Source organism: Pipistrellus hanaki (genome assembly GCF_964339955.1).
Source record: "Pipistrellus hanaki genome assembly, chromosome: 3".
Lineage (NCBI taxonomy): Eukaryota > Metazoa > Chordata > Mammalia > Chiroptera > Vespertilionidae > Pipistrellus > Pipistrellus hanaki.
Genome location: NC_140505.1, coordinates 56,114,128 through 56,123,125, shown reverse-complemented (window position 1 = coordinate 56,123,125; position 8,998 = coordinate 56,114,128). Strand labels below are relative to the sequence as shown.

Here is an 8,998-nt window from a genome sequence, read left to right as displayed (position 1 = left end):
CTGTTGTACCACCTTTTGATACAGCTGCTTGGAGTTTCAGTGTAGCACAGGAGGAAAAAAGGAAGGAAGCAAAGAATGGTTACCAGCAGAGCATCATGACAGCCAACATGTGATAATGCAGAAAGCACTGGAGAAAGATCTGAAAGTCTGGATCCCAAGAATAGCTCCTGATTCATTTAAGCTAATCCAATTACTCTAGACTTGCTATTCTCATCTGCTAAATGGGTATAGAACTGCCTTACTCAGAGTTGTTGCAAATTTATATAAACACATTTTGAACTGAATGAAGTATAATTTCTATGGCCATGCAAGCTGAAAATTTTGATAACTCCTACATAATGGCAGAGTATACTTTGTCTGTTACTCTCAACAAAACTTTTTCACAAAACAAATATAATTTATTCAACTGAATTGAGGTACCAAAGGAATGTTATTAGAATTTGCTAGATTATTTACAAATGCAGTTTGAGAAAATAGAAAAATTTTCAGTATTATTATAGATTTTTTTTATGAAGTTTTTTTTCGATTGAGCATAGATGGCATCTCAGTTTAAATTTGACACATGTGGTTTTGCCCAAGTACCTCAAAACACAATGGTGGGGAAGTGGTTTGAGATGGGGGTAAATATATAATCAGAGGAAAGAGCTCCCCCTACTGATCACCAATGACATTTCCTACCACACCCTTGGAAGTCAACTAATACAGAATGTTAGGAACACAGTTAGTTACCACTGCCACCAACCACTGCACACACATGCAAACACACAAACCACACTATTTATTGAGTATTTATTATTTTCCAGGCAATTAAAATTTATTTTTATTAATTTTAATGACAGGCCTTTAATAGTAGTAATTAACAGCAAATACAGAATCTGGGCCACCTGGGCTCAGAGCCTGAATCTGACATTTTCTAGGTGAGTGGCCTTGGGCAATTTTCTTACTCTCTTTGGGTTTCCATTTCCCAATCTGTAAAATAGGGTTTTTGATAACTTCTCTCTCACTGGGGTATTAGGAGGATTAAATAAATCAATGTTTGCAAAGAACTTATAAAAATGCTTACATATAATATAAAAAAGGAAAAGAATGAATGAGGAAGCTGAACTCTTTAAGAGGAAGTCAGGAGTTGAACACAGACTGTCTGACTCTACCCCAGTGCCTGGGCTCTTAAGCACTAAGATATACAGCTTCTTTATATATGACTATAAGATGGAAATAAACTTAAAAGAATTAAACCTAAAAGGGGGACATGTGCTTGGGTTCTTATTTTCTGATGATGATTTGCTATTTAAATTAAATAAAATTTAACCTTTCCCATTTTTATCTTGGATTCCTACTCATTCTTCCATCCTCTACCTTTATCCAATTGTGGCTATAAGAATTTTCATGAAAAATAGCTATAATCATCTCCCCAGGTTCTAATGATCATGGAGCATTTCTTTCTTTCTTTCTTTTTTTTTTTTTTTTTTTTTGTTCCTAGTAATTTTGAGAGCCATTCTCCTAAGCATCTCTTTGTATTGCTTACAAATTGCTCATTTCAAGGTTCTGTGTAGACCCGATTGTTAAAATCACTATTCAACTGCTGTGCAGTAATCATAATAATCTGATCACTAGGGTGAAGCTGCTCATGGCAATGTTCGTGGGAGGTCATAAAGAAAAGACCCGAAGTTCGGCATAGAATTAAATTAGCACCAACTTCTGAGGTAGTGACTTCAGACACATTGGCACAATTTTGAATTTAGGTAGCAGGGTAGAACTCAATGCTTTGGTTGACTGATGATTTTTAACTGAGAAAGGTAAATACACTAAGGTAATGGGGGATATTAGAGGAAAGTCTAAGCTTCAGTCATCCCAAATTGAAGATGAATTAAGAGAACCATAGGAAAGTCAGCAGGTTACGGCTTCTTTTCCTCCCAAGTCAACATATTAGAAGATCTAGTCACAACTTAATTATATGTGGAATGGGATAAAATATTTAATAGGGGAAATTATTAGAGGTTTATGACACCATTTTAAGTATAGTTGGATCTCTCCGTATTTTACATGGGATTTACAATATTTGTTAAGCATCTAGGGAGAAGCAGAGATAATTAAAATGTTGGGAAATAGAATAAATAAAGAAAAATTAAAGGACTGTGGGGAATTTAATCTGGGGGAAAAGCAATTAGGGATAACTTAAGCGTTTTCAAGTCTATGGAATGTTATTTATTAAAGAACAAGTATTTGTTCTCTATTTCAATACAGGTCAAAAAATAGAAATGGGCTTAAGTTGCTGCAAGAAAGCTTATGTATACACACAAGAAAGAACGTCTTGATTAAACTCTAGAACTTACTAGGCAAGGAAATTGTAGGTCTTTGCTTTAGGAAATCTTTAGAAATTGAAAAGGTAAGCTCTGGTAATCTGATGTGGTGTTGGGTTGAAGCAGAAGGCTTAACTGGAATTTCTTTAGGTCTCATCTAGTACTTAAATGCCATGATTGCATAAATAAGAATTTGTCCACAAAGCAGGAAGAGAAGCAGACAGAACAATCAGGCATGACCCATTTAGCAATGCAGTTGTTATTCTTGAGCAAAGATTTTTGAAATCTCTGCTGTGAAGCAGAGTTACAATATCATAGCCAAAACCTTGTGAACACTCTGGAAGGTCCTGATCAGGCATTTCATTGTTTTAGCCTTATGGATAAGGTCAACTTGAGCTGCAAAGGACATATTCCTCATTTTCCATTTGTGTGGAAATAATGAATATTTGTGTGTGTGTGTGTATGTGTGTGTGTGTGTGTGTGTGTGTGTGTGTGTCTAAAAAATACTTTGTTATAATAAATACAATATTTTATTTTACAAAATATTTTTATTGATTTCAGAGAGGAAGGGAGAGGGACAGAGAGATAGAAACATCGATGATCGAACTATGACATCTTGGTTCAACCACTGAGCCATATTGGCCAGGCAATAAATCCAATACTTTAGATAAATTTGTCTGAGATATACACAATGTACTTACTATTTGTTAATTTTCTGATGTAGATCTTAAGTTGAAATTAAAAGTGGTCAATATCTGGGAATGATGTTGAGATGTCCCCCATGATTTTGAAAATAAGGTTTCCTTTATTTATTTCCTAAGTTAGTTTTCCTTAAAGTAAAAATTGGAACATTCTTATATAGTGGATATCTAATCATAGAGCTTTTGGAAGCAACTGACACTTCAATCAAGATAAACTGAAGAGGAATATTATAAAGGAGAACTAGAATGTGGTTGTAACTTTGTAACTCAGTGTGTGGAAAGGTAAACCTTTGCTTCCTATCCTGTATGGGAGAAAGCATTTGTGTACCTAAAAGACTCATCCACTGTAGAATCGTAGAAAATGCCTCGTCACCAAAGAAAACGCTGTCGAGAGAGTCTTGGTAAGATTCTCCTCTGCTGGTCGAGCGTCGCGTGCTACCTAAGATTTGCTCAGCCTCATGTTTTGACTCCATTCCTGCTCCCAAAACAACCTTCAGCGAATCTGACTTTCCACATCACTCAACTATGGGAGAAAGCATATTGATCTGCCAAGTCAATCATTCCAACCTTCTCGACAGTTAAATTTTTCATTGTAAATGACTTGTAGATCAGTCCTTAGGAGCCGAATTAACATAAATCTACTCAGAAGAGATGACTCACCCATTGACATATTGATACTAGTGGTTTGAATCGACAGGTTTCATAGCCTGGTTTATTCACTAAGGTACATATAAACATGAAATGGTTTGAGCAATCACTCCCTCTCTCTCTCTATCTCTCTTCTTCCCTCATTATTTGCCTTTCTCAAGCTGAAACAAAAACATGATCTAAAAATGCTTTCATCTAAGTGCCTGTTCTCCAGCTCATACAGATGAGAGCTCCCCACTAGTCCTGCCCAGGGGGAGGTGAGGAGATTGGGAAGGAGACACTGAGAGGCTCTCAGGCTGCCTAGCAAGTAGGATGATTCTCATGCCAGAACTCTGACAGATGACTCACCAGTTCAGCAGCCACATTTATCAGACACTTTGTACCTCAATCATTTTGAAATATTACATCCTGGTATTTACTTGGACATATACTAGCAGTTTCCTGTATGCTTACCTGTGCTCCACTGGAATGGCTCTGTCTAAAATGACTGGGAGCTTATGATGCATGCATTATAAAACTGTATAAACACACATGTTTTGGTTCCTGATGGCATTGGATGGATTTCTTGACTCTTGCACCAAAAGTCTAGTGAGTCTCACTACCACACTACCTCCGGTTGTGACCTTATCAGGTTTCATAAACTGAGAAGGCCTTGGCTGGAGCAGTTCGTGAATGGCAGTGCTCCAAGGAAAACCAGGTGCTACAGGAAGTGGAATTGGTGATTCAGTCAGGTGCATTCTTTCTTATGATTCACGCTGACCCACTGACGAATCATTGTGAGTGGGCACTCTGCTCTCAGGGGCCCTTGTGAATAAGCTGTATAGCAAAGGTCTTAATCACTTTTGCTGACTAAAGAGCTTTCAGAGAAATTGCTCTGTGCAATGCCTTCAGAATTTCAAAATGGAGGAATTGATTCTATTGTGGTAATAACAGTTATTGGTAAAACCATTTTAAGTATGCTATGTATTCTACTTCCTCTCTTGACTCAAACTGAAATGTGGACAATGTTATTAAGTACTCAAGGCATTTTGCTTCAGAGCTAATTTTGTACTTAGCAATGACTGTATTTATTCTTGTTTTTGTTTTTAGTTTGTCAACTCTTTAGACTCTAAAGCAATATATGTAAGTAAGGAAATTTGTTTATTTCATTTATTTTTGCTCTCTCTTTATGATTTAAAATGGTCTACTAAATAGAAGTAAATAAATTAATAAATAAAACTGAGGCAAGAAGAAGATATGAATAAGAAAGAATGAGGAAAAAAAATATATGTACATATACAGGGTGGGGCAAAGTAGGTTTACAGTTGTGAGTATGTGAAACAGTTTATTTTTCTATTATTATTTATTAATTACTAAAGGCCTGGTGCATGAAAATTTGTGCACTGGGGAGGGGGTGGTCCCTCAGCCGGGCTTGCATATTCTTGCAGTCTGGGAGCCCTTGGGGGATGTCTGACTGGGACATCCTTGTGGGAGCACTCTGACCACCAGGAGCAGCTCCATCCCACTGCTGCTGCCCGCTCTGTGGGAGCAGACTAGTGGATGGGGGGGGGGGCACGGTGGGGATGGCGCCAGATGTGGAATGACCAGCCTCCCGCCCCCCCCCTCCCCGCATCACTCCTTCACCACTGCCACTGGTCATCACTGCCCCCTGATTGCCGTCCTTCCTCTGCCTGCTGGCACCTGCCTTGGCTGGCCTGGCACCACCTGCTCACTAACTGGTCATTCCACCATTTGCTCCATTTGCATATTAGGCTTTATTATATAGGATTGTATTATTATCCATATAAACAATTGTAAACCTATTTCCCCCCACCCTGTATATATTTGGATATACATATAATATATATTAAAGTATCTATAGCACATATCATATTAACCTATTAATAACAATACTATTCTTGCCTAATTCAGAGGAAAAAGTCAGGGTAACAATTAAGCTCTTGCTGTTTGCCATGAGATAGATCTGGGTTTATATCTCAGTTCTTGCCATCTACTGGCTGTGACACTTTGCACCATTCCTTAATGTCTACATGGTGAAGTGGAGATAACAATAGTATCTACCTCAAAGAGTTATTAATGAGTAATAAAGGAGATAGCCAATGCGACCTAATTAGCATGATGTCTAGTACATAGCAAGGTTTATCAAATAGCAACTATTTTTTATGATGATAGTAATTATTATATTAATTCCTATAAATTTATGTTTGACTAGAAGAGCTACCAGGTGCCCTTTTTTTCCTTAACAGCTTTATTGATATGCAATTCTTTTAAAAAAACATCTGTTCTTTTGAAGATTGAAGGAAGCGTGAGTACAGCAGGCCATGAAGTATGTTACATGATTCATGTCCATTTTCTTCCCAAGGCGCAGAGTGGGAGCTCCCAATGACATCCCTGACCTGCCTTTGGGGCTATAATCACATTCCTGCTATACTTCAGGCCTGCAGTGCCCTCATCACTTTCAGCTTTCCAAGAACTATTTATGTCTCTTAAAAGTGTTGATGGTCAACACAGGGAGCAGCTACTTTCATAAGCAATGTAAGTCTGCAGTTTTCTGGTTCATCTTCCCTCAGAGGGGATAGGGGAGTCTACTTGTCTTGGCTGCCCCTCATTGTCAACAGAATCCTCCCGGTTGGCAGAGACTTCTACAACCTTTAGGATCCTCACCTAATTCCTCTGTCCTTTCTTGTGGAGGAACTATCCCTGGTTACTGTCACAGGCAAAGCCACCTACTTACTTGGAGTGAAACTTTGATCCTGAAATGCAAGAGTCATCTTAATGAAGCAGAAGCTGCCTTGGGCAGGGTCACAGCTCACGATGCATCTGGGGATATATAAATCTGCCAAGGAAAGTACAACCAAGATGTCAGAGACCAGCTGTGAGAAAGGAAGGAGGGGACCTCTCTGTCCTTTCTACAAACATTTATATTAGGAAAAATATTAAAATCCAAGTACTAATTATTTTCTAAGGGCAACTACTCTAAGGAAAATAAATTATCCTTCAAAAGCATCTTATTTATTTATTTATTTATTCATTCATTCATTCATTCATTCATTCATTCATTCATTCATTCATATAGAAGCATCTTTTATTTGGGTAACATGTCCTCAAACAGATCAGTAAGTAAAATAGATTCTAGAGAATATGACCCTGTGCACAGCCCTACCCACTCCACCCCCCCTCCCCGCCCCCGTGGGCTACAATGGTATAAAAATTTTTGGCAGCTCAATGTTTATCATCTCTTTGGGGCACCATATCCATGTTCAGTATTTCCAGGGTGCAGCAATGGTAAGGCCTGCAGATCTGCCAACCCTCCCTCTACCTCAACTCAGCAAACATTTCTGGCTTACCTCAGAATGGGACAAAATAAGGAGCAAGAGGACCCTTTCACTGAGGTGCTGAGAGCAGGACTCAGTGCATCTCTGTGCTTTGAGAAAGAGGGGGGCATCTTATTTGGCACTTTAAAAATAGAGTGAGCAGAAGTGGAGAAGCCAGAGAAGGTACCAAGACTGGCAGGAAGAGGCCATTTGGCACCAGTGTCTTGGGAGAAGGAAAGAAGGAGATAGCAGGAGAATAGGAGCTAAGAAAATTAGGAGGGGTCCACTCCACATGACGGAGGGCTGACATGGGCTAGAAACAAGAGAACCGCTGACTCTGGGCCTGTGTTCTCTCTACTTTCATCCCAAAGCGCCTGGGTACCAGTGCCAGTTTATCCCTGTGTAGTGTCTGCCCGATTCTAGCACTCAGTAGCTTCCCTAATACTAATGTCTCTGGTGACTTGATCATACCTTGTCCCTGGAGCTTGAGGACCAGGCTTTTGTCTACCCACTTCTTTCCCATTGGTCAAATTGTTCCAAAGGCTCCATCTCCACCTTTCAGAGAACTTTTTGGTTCTCAATACTTCCTTTCCCCATTCCTGAGAAGGGGAGGTAGATCAAGGGCACCTAGTAGCCAATCTCCCCTGCCCTTCTTGGAGCCCCTAGGCTTGAATGAAGAGTAGTAGGCCAGTATGTAGGGCAAAGCCTGATAGGAGCAGAATGACCTTGAGGATCATTGGCTCAGAAGTGGCCAGATCCTGGGGCAGGATTTCCAAGAAGGTGATATAGAGAAAGTACTCTGCCAGCGCTGCACCCAGCCCCATGCCCACAAGTGTCATGCATGAGAAGAGAATGTCACAGGTGGCCCTGCAGCAGCCTCAGGGACAAGCTGACAGCCAAAATACCCTTGTGGAGCAGCAAAGCCAGACACAGCTCCATGGCCTGGTCTTATTGCAGTCCCACCGCCAGCCCCTTGAACAGCGAGTACAGAGCCAGGGAGAAGATGAGTACACATGGCGTGCAGGGCTGAGGGAGCTGCCAGAGATCTGCTTGCCTGTGGGAAGGCCTTGCCCATAATGCCAGTGCTATGGCCCACCACTCACTGCTCCCAGCAGTGCCCTTGTCTCCTCTCGAGGTGGTGGCACTGACTGCTCCTTGTAAGCCAGTGTGATCTGCTCCATCACTAGGACCAGGAAGAAGCCCATGGCCAGGATGAACTCTTGTAGGGGAAACTGGAGCATCGCCTGCAGGGCCTCATCTATGGCAGACAGGTAGTCAGGCAGCAGGTCCAGGAGATAGGTGGCTAGAACTAATATCATGCCCCCCACCCTCCCCCCGCATTCCAGCCTGCCCGTGACAAAACAGCATATAAGGCCCAGGGCTTTCTGGTGGAAGGCTGAGGCTTCCGGGTTAGCTCCAGGCCCGGGTAGCACACAGATAGACACCAGACTGCAGATGAGAGTGAGCACCAGCAGGAGCACTAGGACTCCATCTTCACCTCCAGGCCCATGGGCACCAGGGGATCTGAGGCTACAGCCTCTGGGCACCACAGCAGGAGCTCTGGTTTTCCTCAGGTGGCCGTGGTTGTTCCAGTGACTCTCAGACCTTCTTAGTGTTGTAGGCAGTTAGATAGACATGAGCAGAGCAAGGGCCATGGGCCAGATACAGAGGATCATCAGGGCCCAACCTCATTTTGTTGGCTGCAGACTGAAGGGTCGTGGGTTCAATTCCAGCCAAGGGCACATACCTCAGTTGCAGGCTTGATCCCTGACCCTGACCAGGTGGGAGGCAATCAATCCATGTGTCTCTCACACCGATGTTTTTCTCTTTCCAAAAGCATCTTTTTTAGGCACCCCATAGTTTTCTTCCAACATTTCTTCTTAAATATAATGATTGAAGTTTACATATAATTCAGGAACATTCAAAACTAGCAGATCTTTCCATCTGATAATGGGGCAGCCATTTGTGGGGTGATAAGCTTAGTGTTCACATTCTAGAAATACAAATTCTTTATATTTCCCCACAGCATCTTCTG

General features: G+C 41.2%; 1 pseudogene across 1 annotated transcript; it reads right to left on the bottom strand.

The window, feature by feature from the left end:
* Positions 1 to 7,625: 7,625 nt before the first annotated feature.
* LOC311618575 (zinc transporter ZIP1-like) lies at positions 7,626 to 8,473 on the bottom strand (annotated as a pseudogene). The gene has a single exon. The product of its transcript is annotated as a zinc transporter ZIP1-like (transcript).
* Positions 8,474 to 8,998: the final 525 nt, after the last annotated feature.